Below are 22,350 nucleotides of genomic sequence, written 5' to 3'. Positions count from 1 at the left end.
CCTCTCTCTCTGCCCTTCCCCCACTTGTACTCTCTGTCTCTCTCAAAATAAATGAAGTTAAAAAAAAAAAAGAGGGGCGTCTGGGTGGCTCAGTTGGTTAAGCGTCCAACTCTTGGTTTCGGCTCAGGTCATGATCTCATGGCTTGGTTTGTGTGTCTGTGCTGACAGCGCAGAGCCTGCTTGGGATTCTCTCTCTCCCTTTCTGCCCCTCCCCAGCTTGCTCTCTCTCTCTCTCTCAAAATAAATAAATAAACTTAAAAATTTGAAAAAATAATCATTGTCAAGTTTGACACTGTTTCTCTCTGTCTCTCTCTCTCTCTCTTTTTTTTTTTTTTTTAGAGAGGGAAAGAGAGTACAAGCTGGGAAAGGGGCAGAGGGAGAGAAACAGAGGGATGCGGGGGAATCTTAAGTAGGCTCCATGCTCAGCAAAGAGCCCAATGCAGGGCTCAATCCCATGACCTTGGGATCATGACCTGAGGCAAAATCAAGAATGGGACACTCAACCCACTGAGCCACCCAGGAGCCCCCTGACACTGTTTCTTTAATGGTGTTAGAATGGGTAGAAGAAGTACACATAAAAATATTAAAATTAATTTTTTTTTAATCCTTACTCCTCTAAAAAAGATTAAGAAACCACATTTTAAGTAGAGGGAAACTATTTGCTCAGTAGTGAGAGAATGTTGGTACAGACCTTGGTCTGGCAATCTCTGACAAAAGAATGTTCCACTGATGACACAGTGCAGGTACTCTTAAAATCCACATACTGATGTTCCTTCCTCACCTGCCCCCACTCAAATGGTGAAAGGAGAGCCCCCAAAATAAATAAACCCCTAAAGAACATGGGAGTACACTAGATCATATATGAGGAACCCATTGGCTTAAATATTTCTGACTGTTAATTTTAGTAGTAACAGAAACCTGATGTTTATATCTGAAAGGTATATATGTTTTCTGGAAGGGGTTGCATCTTGCTCACTTTTCCTTCACTCCAGCCTTGTGGTGCCCTTACAACTGCATGACTTCCGTATCGGCTAGCGGCAGGCAGTGGTAGTAGCTGTCTTTGTGCCCCAGCCTAGTCTTACTTTGATCCTGCTTCTGAGAGAATGAGGATAGATTCCAGACTTAGCCTTTTATTTAGTAATCAACAGACTTGCTTTGATTCTTTTTTTTTTTAACTTTTTTTTGAGAGAGAGAGTGTGTGAGTGGAAGAGGGGTGAGGGGAGAGAGAATCTTAAGCAGGTTCCATGTCCAGCTCAGAGCCCGACATGGGGCTCGATCTCACGACTTTGAGATCATGACCTGAGCTGAAATCAAGGGTTGGACGCTTAACCAACTGAACCACCCATGCACCCCTCGATTCTTTTTTTTTTTTGTTTTTTAAAGATTTATTTATTGAAGTAATCTCTACACCCAACATGGGGCTCAAACTCCCAATCCCAAGATCAAGAGTCACATGCTACCAGCTGAGCCAGCCAGGCACCCCTACTTTATCTTGATTCTATATGTTATTTAAAAAAATTTTTTTAATGTTTATTTGTTTTTGAGAGAGAGAGACAGAGTGGAAGTGGTGGAGGGGCAGAGAGAGAGAGAGACAGAATCTGAAGCAGGCTCCAGGCTCTGAGCTGTCAGCACAGAGCCTGATGTGGAGGTCAAACCCACAAAACTGAGACCATGACCTGAGCTGAAGTCGGACACTCAACCGACTGAGCCACCCAGGCACCCCTGTCTTGATTCTATATTAGAAAGTCTATAACAACCGGAAGAACTTGTGCTATTTACTTAATCTGTTTTTAAAAGTATTGGAAACAGTGAACTCACATATAATGAAGCTGGTTATTAGCTCATCTCCAGCCATGCATTTATATTCATAAACCTTGAAGTAATCATTCATTTTATACAAAATTTTTGCACCCCATTTGTGGTACAGTTGTACTGTAGTACTATTCTGCAATCAAATGAACTTTTTCAAAATAAAGTGAACAAAGTAAAAAAAATACTCTTATTCTTTGGTTCCTAACAAGTTTTAACATATATGTAACCCAACTTGTGATGTCTGCAAATTAGTGATTCTTTATCTGTGTCTAAATGAATTGAGCAGTGGAGTGGTAGAGGGTAGAAAGTATTAACTTTATTGAAATACTATAGTTAACATTCCTAGTATATAAAATGTCCTTTCAAGTCAATATGGTAAAGACGAACATACAAACGCAAAGGAGCAAAGGACAAAAGGAGGAATCCAAATGGCCATTAAACCTATGAGGACATTTTCAATAGCATTAGTAACCAAAGAAATGAAAACTAAAATAATATATTATCTTTTTTTACCTATTAAATTGGGCAAAGATTTAAAAGAATACATCTGGTGTTGGAGCAAGTGTGGTAAAATGAATTTTAATCCACTGTTGATAAATTGGAACACCATTTTTAAAGTCATTTGACCATAGGTATCAAAAGACTTAAAAACATGCATATCCTTTTACCTAGAAATTCAGCTTCCAAGAATTCATAATAAGAAAGTGGGGGCGCCTGGATGGTTCAGTCAGTTAAGTGTCCAGCTGAGGTCATGATCTCATGGTCCGTGGGTTCAAGCCCCGTGTCAGGCTCTGTGCTGACAGCTCAGAGCCTGGAGCCTGCTTCGGATTCTGTGTCTCCCTTGCTCTCTGCCCCTCAAGCTCTGCTTCTCTCTCTCAAAAATAAATAAACATTAAAAAAAAAATGTTTTTATAATAAGAAAGTGATAAGGTAGATGCTCAAAGGTTTATGGTACTGAAATATCAGGAACAAACCTGAATGTCCATCCATAAGAGCTTGGTAAAATAAACTCACTCATTTATTCAGCAATCATTTATGGAGCACTTACTCTGTGCCAGGCATTTTTCTAGGGTCTAGAATACAATAATATCAAGACAGGAAATGTCTTTACTTTCATTACATTGAAATGACACAAAATAAACTGGTAAGAAAATACTGGGTATTTATAAGTTCTGTGATGAAAATTAAATTGGATACTGTGATGAGAGGTAAATGGTGAGTAATTTTGTATTAAGGAGTCAGGAATGGCCCCCTCTGAGGAACTGATGTTAAACTGAGACTTAAATGACAGGAAAGGTACAACCATGTAAAATCTGGGAGAAGAGCAGTTGGCATCGTACAAGGAATGGCCTTTTTTTTTTTTTTTTCTAAGTTTATTTATTTTGAGAGAGAAAGAGCATGTATGTGCACACAGCAGGTGCAGAGAGAGAGAATCCTAAGCAGGCTCTGTGCTGTGAGTGCAGAGCCCAATGCAGGGCTCAGACTCACAAACTGTGAGATCATGACCTGAGCCAAAATCCAGAGTCCGGATGCTTAACTGACTGAGCAACCCAGGTGCCCCCAGAAGGAACGGCCTTCTAGAATTGGGAGCCATAGATTCTGAGAGACAGTATGCATAGTGGTTAAGAGCACACACTGTGGGACTATGGGGCCTCCTAGATGCCTGATTTGGAACATCTGCTCTGCTACTTAGTAGGCCTGTATTTTCAAGCAAGCTACTTAACTGTTGTGTGTCTGCTAATGTCTATGAAATAGATATTCTCGCACCTACCTCATAAGGTGGTCATGAGAGCTAAACAAGTTAATGTGGAGTGCTTGCAATAGTGCCTGGCATATAATAAGCATTTCTTTTTTAAAATAAATTATGGTACATCCCCCCCAATGGAATACCATATAGTCATAAGATATAAACAGGGGAATAGAGCTGTATGTCTATGTTGACATGTAAGGATATACTAAGGTATATCAAGTAAAAAAAGTTAAGAAGCAATATTGTTTAAAAGTATGTAGGAAAAAAAAAAGTATGTAAGGTTAAAAGATAAAACAACCAGGGTGCCTGGGTAGCTCAGTTGAGTGTCTGACTCTGGCTCAGGTCAGGATCTCATGGTTCGTGGGATCGAGCCCTGCATTGGGCTCTGCTGACAGTGTGGAGCCTGTTTGGGATTCTCTCTCTCTCCCCTTCCCCTGCTTGCTTGCTTGCTCTCTCTCTCTCAAAATAAATAAACTTTTTTAAAAAAGTTAAAATGACCTTTTTGAATCAAGTTATTTTTGAAATCTGTCAAATTTTATTTATTTTTTTCAGTTTATCTATTTATTTTGAGAGGGAGAGAGAGAGCATGCCCAAACAGGGGAGAGGCAGAGAGAGGGAGGGAGAGAGAGAATCCCAAGCAGTCTCCTTGTTGTCAGTGCAGAGCCTGATGTAGGGCTCAGTCCCACGAAATGTGAGATCATGACCTCAGCCAAAATTAAGAGTTGGATGTTCAGCCAACTGAGCCACCCAGACACCCCAAATCTATGAGATTTAAAATTTTTTTCAGTGTTTGTTTATTTTTGAGAGAGAGAGAGAAAGAAAACACAAGCGGGGGAGGGGCAGAGAGAGAGAATCCAAAGCAGGCTCCAGGCTCTGAGCTGTCAGCACAGAGCCCGATACGGGGCTCAAACTCACGAGCTGTGAGATCATGACCTGAGCCGAAGTCGGAGGCCCAAACAACTGAGCCACCCAGGCGCCCCATAAATCTGTAAGATTTTAGAAGCTCTGCCTTTGATAGTGAAAGAATGGCACACTGATTAAGTGCCCTATATGAAAATTAATTCTTAGAACTACTAAATTTCTTTTTTACTTTATGAGATAATTTTACTTGGCACTATGTATTTGACATCCCACATATCAGCCTTAAGTTTTATTTTTTGAACTTCTCTGTTCCAACCTCATTAAAGATAAGGGTTCTACTCCTAGTTTACAATCTAATCATTTTATAAGAATCTATTTAATAGAGAGTAACTGAGTGTTAATAGGGGAGACAGGACTACAATGACCTTTGAGGAATTATTAAGATTGAAACAGTTAGAAAGATGGGCCAGAAAGAAAGACCAGAAGAAAAACAAGCATAGAAGATTTATCTTGGATGACCATGAATGAACAGAACCAGATTTGAATGACTTAACAAGTTTTGCCATTGGACACTGCAGCCATCATTTCCCAAACTTGCCTGATGTAAAGGATCACTTGAGTATTTTGTTAAAGGTTCCCAAGGCCCTATTGAATCAGAGTACTGAGAGGATTCTGAGACGCTCACCCTAGAAGATGGTGATGATCTGAAAGTTTGGGAAAACAGGTTTAGGCAAAAATGATATGCCATAGAATATTCTGGGTGGGTGTGGTGTAGTGTGTGTGTGTGTGTGTGTGTGTGTGTGTGTGTGTGTGTGTGGAAAGGGAAAAGTACAGAGAAGGAAAAATGATAATGTGCTAAAAGAGCTTTTTTTTTTTAAGGGAAATATTCATTTCAGTATCATTTCTAATTTTTTCCTGTTGTAAACTAAATATCCAGTCCTAGAGGAATTGCAAAATTATTTGTTGATATATTTAGTGAATTAAGGATTACTAATTGAATCTACATTATGATTCTGATAATATAAAGCTACATGCATATACATTAGGACTGGAAGGAAACATGGAAGACTGAAATAGTTAATAATTTGGTGAAATTACATGTGACTGTCTTTACTTTTATATTAAAATGTGTGATTAAAATTGGAAAAGAAACTGGGGCACCTGGGTGGCTCAATCGGTTGAGCGTCTGACTTTTGATTTTGGCTCAAGTCATGATCCCCGGGTTGTCGGGGTCTGCACTGTCAATGGGGAGCCTGCTTGGGATTCTCTCTCTCTCTTCCTCTGCTCCTCTTCCTTGCGCTCTTTCTTTCTCTCTCTAAAATAAAAAACTTTTTTAAAAATGGGAAAGAAACAAGATTTGGCTTTTCAAACGTTGAATATCTCTTGCATTCTTGAGAAGGTTGATGTTTCCCTTTGTTCTCCTGTATTAAATTTATTTTCAGAATAGTTAGAACAGCTGAAGAAAGGAAAGAGTTACTGGTGTGTCGTAAAAAGCATATTCATGATGAGAAATAACTAGCAGACTGAATTAATTCTTTGCCTCTTTATAGAAAAAGGCATTAGGAAAATTTCCATTTCCAATTTTTCCTTTAAAACTGACAAATATAAGTGTGAGAACAAATACTGGTAAATACACAGGATATTTTTAATTTCTTAAATCCTGTATCTTACTCATCTGAGAATATCTCAACACACTGAACTCTATGATAAAATTATGGTAAAAATAGATCAGTAACTTTCACCATCTGTGATACCACAGAAGATGATGAAAGTTACTGATCTATTTCTGATGCACTGTCAAGGTTGAGAACCATCAGCTTCAGCTGTATGTAAGAACAATTGATATGATATGAAGATCTCTTAATGATATGGATGTTGTTTACAACATTTGGTCAAATTAAAAATGCAAATTGTAAAACAAAGTGGCTACATGGATTCCATTCATGTTTCTTTTGCTGTCTTTAGGTAGACATATAGACAGATACTTGTAGAAAAATGACTGGCAGGAGATAGACGAATATATTAACAGTGGTTATACATTTATAGTTTTTAAGTGAGTATTAGAAGAATTAAAAATTTTATACATAAAAGTAAATTATTTAAAATTTTATTGCTCAGTTAATACGTTTGAAGTTTGACCTGCATTTAGCATGCCACTTAACTAACACTAATAGAAACTCTTAAAGGATTCTCAGAAACAAAATAAAAAACTCTAGTATATCAAATAGGAAAGCAAATAATAATGATGTTGTATCCTGAATTTGAATGCAGTGAAAAATAAACTGGCCAATTTCCTAATCCACTTGCTGATTCAAGCTAAAAAATCTTTTCATTTTAAAAAATCACCTATTGAATAATGTCTCACCAGTGAATAGAGATTATTTTTGCAATAATGCAATTTCAGTGGATGTGGTTATCATGGGATAATCACACCCCTGGGGTACAGCCTTGTGCCTGTAATCTCCCAGGAGTGTAATTATTTCATGATAACCGCACCCCCCGGCGTTGCATTATTTCTATTATGAAATTCTAAGTTTAGTATATAAAGTAACTTACTTTGATCACTGGTAACTGCAAGGTGCTGTTAGAATGTTCCAGCTGTGAGGTTTACAGAGACCAGCCATAAGATTTACTTCTCCTTTACAAAGTTAAATTAGGCAATCAAAATGCTTCTTTTGGCTAAGCTGGTTTAGAATATCTTTTCTACCGATAAGATCATCTTAACTTTGTAAGTTTCCATGCACTCTGAAGTACATCAGAATTATATGTAAAACTTTCAAGCTTCAGTGGTGACTAAATGTTTATAAAGTATTTTTATATTACATTCTCATTAGATGTACTGTCCACCTGCCTTCATGTGTATTCTTTGGCCCTTGTTCTTATCATTGACTCTTACCATCTGTCTCTTACATTTTTAGTGTATACTGATATTAAACATCAATTTTTTTTAAATCCACAAGGTGGGTTTTCAGCAAAGCAAGTAGGGTGTTTTTGGTTTTGTTTTTGTTTGTTGCTTTCTTAATAGATTTAATAGTGGGGCGCCTGGGTGGCGCAGTTGGTTAAGCGTCCGACTTCAGCCAGGTCACAATCTCGCGGTCCGTGAGTTCGAGCCCCGCGTCAGGCTCTGGGCTGATGGCTCAGAGCCTGGAGCCTGTTTCCGATTCTGTGTCTCCCTCTCTCTCTGCCCCTCCCCCGTTCATGCTCTGTCTCTCTCTGTCCCAAAAATAAATAAACATTGAAAAAAAAATTAAAAAAAAAATAGATTTAATAGTTACATGTATCTGTATGCCTTTTACTTAATCATTTTGTTTCATTTCTTGTTTGTGCTTTTTCTTAATAGACTTTATTTTTGAGAGTTTTAGGTTGAGAGCAAATTTGAGAGGAAAGTACAGAGTTTTCCCATAACAACCGACCCCCACAAATGCACAGCCTCTCCTATTATCAACATTCTCTACAAGAGTTGCACATTTGTTATAATTGATCAACCTACACTGACACATCATTATCTCCCAGAATCCATTGTTTACATTATGGCTAACTCAGCATTGTACTTTTTCTGTAGGTTTGAACAAATGTATGATATGTATCCATATTATAGTATCGTACAGAGTAGTTTCACTGCCCCAGAAATTCTCTGTGCTCCCTCCTCTGTTCATACCTCCCTTCCCTCTAGCCTCTGACAACCACTGACCTTTTTACTATCTCCCTAGTTTTACCTTTTCCTGAAGATCATGTAGTTGGAATCTTACAGTGTGTAGCCTTTTCAGATCGGCTTCTTTCAGTTAGTAATATGCATTGTAGGTTCGTCCATGTCTTCTCATGACTCATTTAATAGTTCATTTCCATGTAGTGCTAAATAGTATTCCATTGTCTGGATGTACCACAGTTTATTGATCCATTTACTTACTGATGGACATCTTGGTTGCTTCCAAGTTTGGGCAGTTAGGAATAAAGCTGCTGTAAACATCTATGTGCTGATTTTTGTGTGGTCATAAGTTTTCAATTCCTTTGGGTAAATACCAAGGAGTGTATGGGTAAATACACTTGGGAAATACCAAGAGAGTGTGGTAAGAGTATATTTAGTTTTATAAGTAACTGACAAACTCTTCTAAAGTAGCTGTACCATTTTACATTCCTATCAGCAATGAACAAAAGTTCCTGTTATCCATATCTTTGCCAGCATTTGGCATTGTCAGTGTCATGACAATGTCTTTGTATGTTTTGGTCCTTTACTAGATGTGTCTTTTGCAAATACTTTTTCCCAATCTGTTGCTTGCCTTTTCTTTCTTTCTTTCTTTCTTTCTTTCTTTCTTTCTTTCTTTCTTTCTTTCTTTCTTCCTTCCTTCCTTCCTTCCTTCCTTCCTTCCTTCCTTCCTTCCTTCCTTTTCTTTCTTTCTTTCAAATGTTTTATTTATTTTTGAAGGAGAGAGAGACAGAATGTGAGTGGGGAGGGGCAGAGAGAAAGGGAGACACAGAATCTGAAGCAGGCTCCAGGCTCTGAGCTGTCAGCACAGAGCCCGACGTGGGGCTAGAACCTACGAATCGCGGAATCATGAGCTGAGCTGAAGTCAGACGCGTAACCGACTGAGCCACCCAGGCGCCCCTTCTTTTTCTTGGTCAAGTATTTTTTCAGCAGCTTTATTGAGTTAACATTTGCATACCATACAGATCACCCCTTTAAAGTGTACAATTCAATGGCTTTGAATTTGCATATTCACAAAAGTTGTACATCCATCACCACAGTTAGGTTGAAAACATTTTCATTACCCCAAAGGGACCCCTCAGCCCCTTACCCTCCAGCTCCTAGTCCCCCCAAGCCCTAGGCAGCCACTACTCCACTTTCTACTTTTTTTGTAGATTGCCTATTTTTGACATTTCATATAAATGAAGTCCTACAAAATGTAGTAAAGAAGGTAGATTTAACATCATTTTGTTTGCATTTAAATTTCACACTTAGAGGCACCTAGGTGGCTCGGTTGGTTAAGTGTCTGACTCTTGATTTCAGATCATGAGTCTCACAGTCATGATGAGTCTCAGGTCATGATCTCACAGTCGTGAGATTGAGCTGTGCTTGCACCCGCATGCTCTCCCTCAAAAATAAGTAAACTAATTAATTAATTAATTTAATACTTAAAGAATTACAATTGCCTTTCTCCCCCCCACCCCAAACCCTTAACGTCTAGTGTCCTCTTCCCACGGAGTCTAGGCATGTCACCTCCTTACACATCAATTATACACAAAGTATTGTTAACCAGGGAAGCTCACCTAAGCCAGAGTTTTTATTAGGGTTCAATTATATGGTCATGATTGACTGACTCATTGACCATATAGTTGAACTCCTCTCTAGTTCCTCTCCCTTCTCCAGAGGTCAAGCTAATATCAGAGCCCCAACCCTCTACTCACATGGTTCGTCCTTCTGGTGTGGCCAGCCCATCCTGACTCATCTCCTTAGCATAACCTGTCTACGTCACCTCAATAATGTAAACTATCAGATCCCATTATAAATAACAGACACTCCTATCACTCAAGAAATTTCAAGGATATAGAGGCTCCTTCCCAGGAATCGGGGACAAAGTACAGCCAAGTTCTTTACTACACAGCAGTTGTTGTTTTTTTTTTTTCATTTAGTTCAAAATATTTTAAAATTTCTGTTGAGACTTCTTTAGCACGTGTGTTATTTAGAACTGTATTGTTTAATCTCCAAATACTTTGGGATTTTCTGACTCTTCTTTATTATTTCTAGTTGAATTCCGTTTTGGCCTGAGAGCATTGTTTGTATGATGTCTATTCTTTTACATTTGTTAAGGTGTGTTTTATAGCCCAGAATGTGGTCTCTCCTGGTGATGTTCCATATGAGCTTGAGAAGAATATATATTCTGCTGTTCAGAATACTTTATCCAATATATACAATACTTTGTACTGTATTGGATAAAATACTGTATATATATCAACCAGATCCAGTTGATAATGCTATTTAATTCAACTATATCATGTTGATTTTCTTCTGTTGCTCTCTGGATCTGTTTCTGATATAGGGGCATTGAAATCTCCAGCTATAATAGTGGATTTGTCTATTTCTGAAAACATTTCTATCAGTTTCTGCCTCATATTTTGATGCTCTAATGTTAGATGCATACACATTAGGAATTGTTGTATCTTGCGGAGAATGAAACCCTTTTTCATTGTGTCATTGTCTCTTTATTGTTGATAAATTTCCTTGGTCTGAAACTTGCTTTGTCTGAAATTAACATGGATACTCCAGCTTTATTTTATTAGTGCTAGTGTGTGTGTGTGTGTGTGTGTGTGTGTGTGTGTGTGTAGTATATATATATATGTATATATATACTATGTATATATAGTGTATATATATATATACACTATATATATATATAGCGTGTATACATATATATATATAGTGTGTGTATATGTATATATATATTTCTCCATCACTTTAGTCTGTGTCTTTATTTGTTTAAAGATTTCTTTTTTATTTATTGATTGATTTTTGGATTTTTTAAAAAAATTTTAATTTACATCCAAGTTAGTTAGCATATAGTGCAACAATGATTTCAGGGATAGATTCCTTAATGCCCCTTACCCATTTAGCCCATCCCCCCTCCTATAACCCCTCCAATAACCCTGTGTTTGTTCTTCATATTTACATGTCTTTTATGTTTTGTCCCCCTCCCTGTTTTTATATTATTTTTGCTTCCCTTCCCTTGTGTTCATCTGTTCTGTGTCTTAAAGTCCTCATATGAGTAAAGTTGTATGATACTTGTCTTTCTCTGACTAATTTCACTTAGCATAATACCCTCTAGTTCCATTCACATAGTTGTTATTTATTTATTCTTTAATGTTTATTTATTTTTGAGAGACAGCGTGAGCAGGGCAGGGGAGGAGAGAGAGGGAGACACAGAATCTGAAGCAGGCTCCAGGCTCAGAACCTGATGTGGGGCTCGAACTCATGAATGGTGAGATCATGACCTGAGCTGAAGTCGGATGCTTAACCGACTGAGCCACCCAGGTGCCCTGTAAAGATTTTTAAAAATTTTTTTAAGTAATCTCTACATCCAACGTGGGGCTCAAAGTCACAAGCCCAAGATCAAGAGTCTCATGCTCCACTGACTGAGCCAGCCAAGTGCCCCTGTGTCTTGATATTTAAAGTGGATGTGTTGTGGTGCCTGGCTGGCTCAGGTCACTAGAGCATGCAACTCTTGATCTTGGGGTCATGAGTTCACACCCCACATTGGGCATAGAAATTACTTTAATAAATCAGAAAAAAACAGTGGGTTAGTTTTAGACAACCTATCATTGAGCCATATATATGTAATAATAGGTCTATTATTGATATAATTATATTTATAATTGTTATCTATTTGTTGCCCTTGTTCTTTATTTTTTTGCCTTCTGCTTTTTCTGCTTTTAGTCGAGCATCTTATGTGATTCCATTTTCTCTCAGCATATCAATTGTACTTTTTTTTTTTTATTTTAGTGGTTGCTCTAGAACTTGCAATGTGCATTTACAACTAATTTAAGTCCACTTTCAAATAGCACTGTACCACTTCACAAGTAGTACCAGTACTTTACAACAGAATAAACCAGCCAGACCAGGCATGACCAGGCACGGTCATTTATATAATGCTCCTGTTATATAACACAATTCCTTTTCTCTGTCCCTGTTAACATTGCTGCCATACATTTACTCATAAGCTATAATCAACTAGTATATCCTTGCTATTATCATTTCATACAAGATGTTATCTGTTAGGGACGCCTGGATGGCTCAGTCACATAAGTGTCTGACTGTTGATTTCAGCCAGGTCATGATGTTATGGTTTGTGGAATTGAGTCCCACGTCGGGCTCTGTGCTGACAGCACAGAGGAGCCTGCTTGGGATTCTCTCTCCTCCCCTACTCTGCTCCTCCCCCACTCATGCACATGCACTCTCTCTCTCACTCTCTCAAATAAACTATAAAAAAAGACACTTTCTCTTAAATTTTTAAAAATATTTAATTATTTTTGAGAGAGAGAGAGAGAGAGAGAGTGCGAGTGGGAGACACAGAATCTGAGGAACGCTCCAGGTACAGAAACTGACGTGGGGCTTGAACTCATGAATCATGAGATCATGACCTGAGCCAAAGTAGAACGTGTAACCGACTGAGCCACCCAGGCGCCACTCTTATTCTTAAGATAATATTTTATCTTCCATTTATTCCTTTTCAAGTGCTCTTTCATTATGTAGATCCAAATTTCTGATCATTGTCATTTTCCTTCTCTCTGAAGAACTTCTTTTAATTTTTCTTGCAAGGCAGGTCTGCTGGTGACAAATTTCTCAATTTTTGTTTGTCTAAGAAAGTCTTTATTTCTCCTTCACTTTTGAAGGACAGTTGCTCTGGATACAGAATTTAGTGTTGGTAGGATTATCTTTCAACACTTTCAATAGTTCACTCCATTCTCCTGTTGCTCCCATGGTTTTTTAAGAGAAGTATGATGTAATTTTATCTTTGTTCCTAACTAGGTAAGAGTTTTTTGCCCTCTGACATCTTTCAAGTTTTTCTCTTTGTCTTTGATTTTCTGCAGTTTGAGTATGATATGCCTAAGTGTAGGATTTTAGGTATTTATCATGCTTGGTGATCTCTGAGCTTCCTGAATGTGTGGTTTGTTGTCTGTCATTAGTCTTGGGAGCTCTCATCCATTATTACTTCAAATATTTCTTCTGTTCTTTTCTCTCCTCCCTTCTCCTTCTGGTATTCCTGTTGTGCATATGTTGCACCTTTTGTAATTGTCCCACAGTTTTTTTTTTTTGTTTTTGTTTTTAATGTTTATTAATTTTTGAGAGAGAGAGAGAGAGAGAGAGAGAGTGAACAGGGGAGGAGCAGAGAGATAGGGAGACAGAATCAGAAGCAGGCTCCAGGCTCTGAGCTGTCAGCACAGAGCCTGACGTGGGGCTCGAACTCACAAGCCACGAGATCATGACCTGAGCTGAAGTCAGATGCTGAACCGACTGAGCCACCCAGGCATCGCCAGCCCCCCACACAGTTTTTTAATATTCTGGTTTTATTTTTTTCATTTTCTTTGCCTTTGCTTTCTGTTTGGGAAGTTCCTATTGACATATCTTAAAGCTCACTGATGTCCATGTCGAGTCTGCTGATGAGCTCATCAAAGGCATTCTTTATTTCTGTTAGTGTTTTTTTTTATTTCTGGCATTTCCTTTAATTGAGTCCAGTGTGAAGCTTGAACTCATGACCCCGAGATCAAGACTACTCCAACTTGGAGCGCCTGGGTAGCTCAGTCAGTTGAGCGTCCGACTTCGGCTCAGGTCATGATCTCACACTCCATGAGTTCAGGACCCGCATCGGGCTGTGTACTCAGAGCCTGGAGCCTGCTTCAAATTCTGGGTCTCCCTCTCTCTCTGCCCCTCCCCCACTCATGCTCTGTCTCTCTGTCTCTCTCTCTCTCTCTCTCTCAAAAATATTAAAAAAAATTTTTTTTTTAATAAAAAAAAAAAGACTACTCCAACCAACTGAGCCAGTCAGGTGCCCCTAAGCCTCATTCTTTTAGTTAGCATGTGTGCCCCTGAGCTGTAACCTTCACAGGTGCTTCTCAGCTTTTTTTCTCCACTTCCCCCCCCACCCCCCACCTTTTTCCCCATGTAGGTTAGGTTTTGATAAAATAGATTCCCTTGAGGGTAAGCATATGTTCAGGACAACAAATGCTGTAGACATATTTCAGACTGGTTATTTTTCCCTTCTTATTGTTGGAAGGTAAATACAAGGAGATTGTTCTTTGATAGAAGTGTAGCGGCTTCAGGAAGTAAAACTCATGAAAGTGTGGGGGCCCTATGAAGGTTGAGCCCCCAGGAGTTTTTAGTTCTCAAGCTAGTCCTTGCGTAGTCTCCAACAACAGTATATTACCCTTTTAAGGATTCCTAGTAGTTCCTGACTCCATTGGTGGTTTCTGGTCCTGTTAAACTGTGATTGTCTGTACCACTTGTCTCTCCTGTTTTGGGGATAATGTCCTACCCTGTGGTCTCAATTCTTTAATACTGCTAAGAAGGTTGGTTGATTTTCAGTTTTGTCAGCTTTTTGTTGTTGTAAGGATGGGAGGACTTTCAAGCTTTTTATATATTGGATGAAAATCCAAAAGTTGTAAAAGCAACATAAAAGTGAATAAACGTTGAGTCCACATTTGTTAACATTAGTTTCATATTGTACAAATTACTTAGTACAATTTTGGTGTTTCAGGCTTAAGTTGCTATATATTTAAAGTTACTTTGCCATTTTTTAACTTAGATACACTTTTTTAAATGTTTACAACGGACTCCATAAATATGCAAATTTCACATTTTTAATAAAAGTGAATTTCAAATTCAAAATTCAAATTCAAATAGTTTTGACACAGACAGAATTTCTGTTTTCTTTGTAACACGTAAGTCTGAGAACCAGCCACACCACAAATGGCTAACATGATGTTAACGTTTCCTGTGTCTCTATCCACTCTTGTGTGTGCCATAGCCTTTCGTGTGTAACAATATGAAAATGAAGAAATAGCTTAAATTGGGGCGCCTGGGTGGCTCAGTCGGTTAAGCGTCCGACTTCGGCCCAGGTCATGATCTCACGGTTCGTGAGTTCGAGCCCCGCATCAGGCTCTGTGCTGACAGCTTGGAGCCTGCTTCCGATTCTGTGTCTCCCTCTCTGTCTCTGCACCTCCCCAGCTCGTGCTCGCACTCTGTCTCTGTCAAAAAAAACTTAAAAAAAAAATTTTTGTTTAAAGAAATAGCTTAAATTGAGGAAAGCATCATTTTACACTTATTGGAAAAGTTTGCCTATGAACACTCTTCCTTACCTAACTTGATTTAATTTCCTTGAAGAATGTCACACTCAGCGGTCACTCTGATGGAAGTTTCCTGCAACACAGCTTTCACGTGCTACTTCTCCGTCTTTTATTCAGCCTGCTATGTTGACAACATTTTGTTGCTTGAGGACATGTATGGGAAATGTAACAAAATAATGGTCTGATCACCATGCTAGAGGGACTTCCCATAGCAAGAAAGATGATAAACTCAGTTGCCCATCTGGCAAATCTCCCTGAATCTATTATGGAGTTCCCTTAACAACTCCTTGGAAGAAGTTGAATCCTACCAGCACAGCTACTAGGATAGACCTACATCTGATGGCACAATTTTTGTTTAATTTTCCAGCATAATTCTACTGCAGAAAAAGTATTTGTGTTACCGGATTCTCATTAAAGCTAACCTCCTGGGGACGCTTGGCTGGCTCAGTCAGTAGAACATGCAACTCTTGATCTCAGGTTCATGACTTCGAGCCCCATGTTGGGTGTGGAGCCTGTTTAAAAAAAAAGAAAAAAAAAGCTAAACTCCTAAAATAGGCAGATATTAAAACTAATAAATAAAGGATTGACCTCAGAATAAAGAAGTGATGCATCATCTCTTTCCTTTGTCTAGTTGATCAGTCAGGGACTAGGTTTTTTGTGTTTGTTTGTTTTTAATGCAGGTGGAAGCTAAGTAGCTGACAAGAAGTGTTGACCTTTTAAAGAGCCATAATTCAGTAAAACTTGTCAAGTTATGGTGCTCCAAATGCCAAAGTGGTACTCTTGATTAATACTTGAAATTTTGGCTATTTTAAGTGGTTACCAATGGTTACATCATTTCTAACTATTTATAAGCACTAGTATAATTCAGTGCTTAAATTTGTTGTTACAGTGGCTAGGCCTTGAAATTCCACTGTCATTAGCAAATTAAATGTAATCCTGTTCTGTCAGTAAATTACTCTGCTCTGTGTTAAAGTCACGTGTGGGGTAGTGGGGGCTACACTTCTCCATAATCTCCAAGGGGTATTATGATTCTCAGATCACAGTCATAACTCCCTTTTACATGATTCTTCCTATTAACATTGTTCCATCTACTCAAAGTCTGCCAGCTTCAAGTAAAGGAAATGAATTGATGATTACCTGGAAAAGGAAAATGAATGAAATATAGTCCACTTAGTAAATATTAATTCTACACAAATCAAACTTAATGAAGTTAACAACCTTCATTGTGTTACGCTCACTTACAACGCCTCACTTTTTACCTTTTCCTAAATCGTATGAGAGTTTGAAAATCAAATTCAGCTTCTTATTCTTTCCTGGAAAATACAAGCTTTTCTGAATTAGGGACTGTATCTTCTTTATCTTTGTGTCCCTAATGCCTTGCACCGTGTACATGCTTAGTAAATAATACTTTAGAAATAATAGTTTAGTGAGTGACTGAATGAAAAGGTTTTGCTAACTATATAAACATCACTGTTTATCATCTTCTCTGAATATATCTTATAACATACGTTTACAATTCATATTTTTCCTGTTCTTTGATATGAACTGATTTTCCAAAAAAGATTAGAAGCTTGAAAGCAAAAACTAAGTTCTCCATTCTCTAAAATGCTAACAGAATAAAATAATAAGCTCTCAGTAATACATACTGATTTAAAAAAAATTTTTTTTAACGTTTATTTATTTTTGAGACAGAGAGAGACAGAGCATGAACGGGGGAGGGTCAGATAGAGGGAGACACAGAATCTGAAACAGGCTCCAGGCTCTGAGCTGTCAGCACAGAGCCCGACACGGGGCTCGAACTCACGGACCGCGAGATCATGACCTGAGCCGAGGTCGGCCGCTTAACCGACTGAGCCACCCAGGCGCCCCTACATACTGATTTTTAAATCACTTTCTAAGTTATATACTAGGGAGGAATAAGCTGAAATTCCTTATGCCAGGTTCCCTCCATAGTTAGAAGGAGATGTAATACAGAAATGTGGTGAGCGTCTAGCATAGTCGTTGAGTAATTATTGTTGACTGATTTAAAATATCATGTGTAACTATTTTATAAAGTAAAATGTACTGGTCAGGCTGCCTGGGTGGCTTAATGGGTTGAGCCTCCAACTCTTGACTTCGGCTCAGGTCATGAACTTGCAGCTGGTGTGTTCAGACCCCACGTCGGGCTCTGTGTTGACAGTGCAGAGCCTGCTTGGGATTCTCTCTCTCTTCCTCTCTCTTTGCCCTTCTTCCACTCTTGCTCTCTCTCTCTCTCTCTCAAAATAAATAAAGTTAAAAACAAAAAGTACAATATACTGGTCGTATAGAGTTTGACAAATACGTACACCCCTGTAACCAATGTCTCTGACAAGCAAGATTCAGAGCTTGAATATTACCATAACCTAGAACATACCCTTCTGTCCCCTACTGGTCAGCCTCCTCCACCCACAACCGCTGTTCTATTTTCTAACCTCGCACGTTAGTTTTGCCTCTTCATGAACTTCGTGTAAATAGAATCATACGGTATGTATTTTTTGTGTCTGACTTCTTTGACTCAGCATAATGTTTCTGAGGTTCATAGATGAATAATGTTTAAGAGCTGTCATATTCTCTCAGGAGCAATCATGTTCTTTGTTTTTTGTTGTTGTTTTTGAGAGAAAGGGAGAGAGTGGGGGAGGGGCAGGGGAGAGAGAGACAGGAGAGGGAGGGAGAGAGATAGAGACACAGAGAGAAAATCTTAAGCAGACTCCACGCTCAGTGTGGAGCCTGATGAGAGGCTCCATCCCACATCCCTGGGATTGTGACCTGAGCTGAAATCAAGAGTCGGGTACTCAACCAACTGAGCCACCCAGGCACCCCCTGGAGAGCATTCATATTCTTAACTAAAACATAGTGCTAACTTCTACTACCTCATGTTCATCACAACACAAATGACTTTTCTCATATGGACTGTGAATTCACTTTATCACTGCAAGTATCATCACTAAAATATTTACATGTAAATTAAGTTGAAGATAGAAGTTTGAAGATATAATCAAATGTAAGTCATATATTTGTAACTTATTGATTCTGTAAGGGAAAGTTTTTTTATTTTTAATAGTGTTCTTTACTAGCATACAATAAGGGCAGTTTTATCTTTCCTTGTTTTTATGTATTTTCCAGACACATAGATTAAAATGAAATGCTTCATTTTTCCTTTACATTGTATGTTTTAATAGAGATCAAATTAGCTGTCTTCAGTATGAACTTGAGATAAGGGCAATAAGAAACACTTTTGTTTCCAGCCTCCACTAAGCTGCACTGGCAGTGTTTCAGGAAAATTCCCAGTATGGAGCAGTTTTATTACAATTCGGTACAATTGGTTCTTGCATAACCTTTGGAAAATCATACGTAAAACATTCTCATCTATATAAATAAAAATCACCCACACACTTTATTAATAGCTTTGTTCACTTTTTCCCTGGGACTTGTGCTGCATGTTCCCACTGTGCCCCCTTTTTCAGTCTTTTTTAAGGATAACTTTCTATACGCTTTCTTAAAGGCAAAAAGGTTAGGTAATATTAGGAATCATATGTATACGATTCTTGATAATTCCCACTAGACACAAATCTCCCCGTCGTGTTCTATAACCAGTGTCTCTGTGTGGCCTTTTTACCCTTAGTAACAGGGAGTGGCTTTTTTACTAGATTCAGTCGATTTAATTTCAAGGAAGAAAGACGGAAAAAAAGGGTGTACTCCCATGGAAATAAGAATCATAACATATTTAATTTGTGATCATATTTGGGAGTTTATTTTAAAACGCACATTTTTCAGGTTCTGCCCCCTCCACTATTACTACGTAGCGACAGCAAAACATTCTAGGTTGAAGTCTCAGCCTTTTGTCCTCAGTCTAGTTCACTGGCCAGAAATGTGTGTGTTTTCAAGTGTCATTTTTCTCAAGTCCAAATGTAAGAAGACTTGCTATGTAATCCTCCTAAGTATATGGTATAACATGCCAGAATAACTTAATAATAAGCCTGTAGATCTAACTACCAACTTACAGGAAATACAAAGACTAGAAGAACATATTAAATGACATCACTATCCAGAATGTGGGATACTCTGCAGGACAAATAACCCAGTTTCTTCAGCAAACGAATAGCGGGTGGGGGTAGTGAAATTTTTTTAGATGAAAACAGACTTAAGGTATGTGTCACTTATACCTCAGTTTCTAAAGAGGGAAAAGAGGGGCTCCTGGCTGGCTCAGTTGGTAGAGCATGTAACTTTCAGTCTCAGAGTTGTGAGTTCAAGTCCCACATTGGGCATGGAGCCTATCTAAAACTAATTACTTAAAATAAAAAGAGAGAGAGGGGCTCTCAGGTGGCTCAGTTGGTTAAGCATCCGACTCTTGATTTTGTCTCTGTTCATGATCTCACGGTTCGTGAGTTGGAGCCCCACATCGGGCTCTGCGCTGACAGTGTGGAGCCTGCTTGGGATTTTTTTCTTTCTCTTTCTGCCCCTCCCCCCACTCGCACTTTCTCTCTCAAAATAAATAAATAAGCCTTAAAAAAGATAGCGAGATTTAAGAGATATATGAACTAGATGCAGTGTGAGGACCTTGTTTGGATCCTAATCCAAACAGCATGGACAGGTGTAAAAGGTGTTAGGGTTTTATTTTTAAGAAATACTCCTTGTTTGTTAGTGATTAAATACCAAAGTGATATCTGAGATTTCATCTCTATCAAAATCTGGATCTGTCAAATACTCTGTCAATAACTCTATCAAAAAAGAAACACAGGAAGTTGGAGGTCATAAAGTAAGAATGGCAAAATATCATTGTTGAAGCTAAGGAATACATTAGGTTCATTACATTATACTCTCTAGGTTTGAAATTTTGTACCATATAAGGTTAAATACAGATCCACAATGAAAAGGGAAAAATTGATCACTTAAAAAAATTTTTTTACGTTTATTTATTGTGAGAGAGGATTTGAGCAAGTGCAGGGGAGGGGCAGAGATAGCGGAAAAGAGAGAATCCCAAGCAGGCCCTGCACTGTGAGCACAAAGCCCAACGTGGCTCAATCTCATAAACCGTGAGTGCTCACCACTTTAATAGCAAACAAAACTATATTCATTTTAGGAATAGCAGACACTTGCAGCAAACAGTACATCCCATAAGGTATTGTGTTAAATTTTGGGGGAGAAGGAAAAGGCATTTCTCATGCAGCCTTCCCTAACCTGCAGGTCAGTGCCCTCCCTTCTCCCGCTGAATACCATGAAATTGTAGAGGGTAATGTTTCATTTCAAAAGGAATGAGGAACTTGGAAAGGAAGATACATCTGTTCTTGGGAAGAGCAGATTGACCTCGTGCTAGCAGTGAGACACAAGTGTGTCTGCCTTCGACATTCAGCTTCCTGCTGAGCTGTTTGTGGGCGTCAGCTGGGACTGCTGTCTAACGGTGAAGTTGGTGATGGGGCCTTTCTCATAGCCAGGACTTTTTAGTGTCCTCCAATAAAACATGCATTTTACTACACAACATTTCTTACCTCCCGTTACTTTTGCTGAGTTCTATAAAAATGAATGCTCTTAATGAATAGATTAGCCCCTGTCCAAACATAATTTTGTACAACCTAATTTGCCTTCTGGGGATTTTTTTTTCCCCCTGAGACACTGACCCCATGGTATTTTTCTAGTAGAAAATAGTCTAGGTCTAATCAGGACATGAAACTGAATACCGTAGTCACAATCAGTATTCTGATGCTTACCTGTATCACAGCAGAGAAAGTTTGCAAAATGTAAAACAGTTTTCGTCAGTGGACCTGCTTTTCAAAATTGGAACATCGGTTTTCATGCTCTGGAGGCTTGACCCAGCCTGAGTGAAGTGATCTAGAAAGGAGTCCTCACAAATCTACATTTTAAAACAAATGTCCTCTTCCTGAATTCTCTATAGAGTTATTCAACCATAGCAAATTTAAGAGCAAACCAAACATTCCTGGGCTCCGATTCCAGTTGTAGTTTAAACTGTTAAGGCACAGACACCAGAGACCAAGGTGGTAAAAAAGGAGGACTTGGGTGGTGCTGCCCTTTCTGTAGCCTTGGGTGTCCGCGCCAAACTTCCACCAGTGCTGTTGGGACAGAGCGCCCGAGGTTCGCAACGTCCGTGGTCCCTAGAAGCCACTACTAGGAGGGCCCACGGACCAATTTGCTATTTTCAGTGGAAAACAAGTGGCGGTTACTAATTATGATGACCCTGTACTTTGGATCTGGATTTGCTGCACCTTTTTTTATAGTAGGACACCAACTGCTTACAAAATAAGGACGTTTTAATTAATCCATTACACAGATGTGAAAAGGAGTATTTTAAGAGATGCAGTTTCTTTGACAAATAGATCAAACTCTTGAATTCAGCATAATATGTTTGTAAATAAACTTATGGTGTGAATCTTTAACGCCTCTTCTCTGAAACATGGAATGTAAAAAATAATAATCATTAGGCACTATACATGAGAATAGTCATTTTGCATTGGAATATATTGTAAAATCTGTTTTTTCAACATATCTATATAATCTAGGATATCAACTAAACATTGAGTTCTCAGAGAGCTGGAGTCATTTCTATCAATTTAACTCTTCATAGCCACTGTCACAATAATGGGAAAGTATAAAGATACCTTGCTAAATATACCTCAATTGAACCTGACTTGTCACATCTTCTAACCCGGAACTTTTGATGATAGAAAAAGGTTTGAGTATAAGAATATATGAATAAGACTGGATTTTGAAAAATACTACTCTAAAAGCGTTTCTTACATCATGAAGACTATATAATAAAATAATCATAAACATTTTTATAGCTACTGGCAAAAATAATAATTGTTACTGTTTATTGAATACTGTTTGTCAGGTGGTTCCCTAAGTATTTACAGTCTTTAGTGTGGAAGTGTATGCCAAGCATATGTACTACCCAGAGTTCGCTTGAGGATTTGGAAAAATATAGACGCTACAAGAGTAATGTTTGTCTCACAATCTGTCAGACAGGCTAAAGAGAGATCATTTTCTTGGAGTAGTTGGAAGCACTGTAATGAAAATATAAAAAGCGTGTTTTTTAAAACTTCCTGAGAGCACCCGTGTTTTGA

The 22,350-nt window shown here is 38.4% G+C and overlaps 1 protein-coding gene across 1 annotated transcript in view; it reads left to right on the top strand.

The window, feature by feature from the left end:
- CIR1 (corepressor interacting with RBPJ, CIR1) overlaps nucleotides 1-22,350 on the top strand; it is a 43,833-nt gene that overhangs the window by 16,120 nt on the left and 5,363 nt on the right. The gene's annotated exons all lie outside the window — the stretch shown is intronic.

This window comes from Acinonyx jubatus, chromosome C1, assembly GCF_027475565.1.
Source record: "Acinonyx jubatus isolate Ajub_Pintada_27869175 chromosome C1, VMU_Ajub_asm_v1.0, whole genome shotgun sequence".
Classification (NCBI taxonomy): Eukaryota; Metazoa; Chordata; class Mammalia; order Carnivora; family Felidae; genus Acinonyx; species Acinonyx jubatus.
The sequence above is the reverse complement of the archived record's forward strand: the minus strand, read 5'-3'. Positions and strand labels throughout refer to the sequence as shown.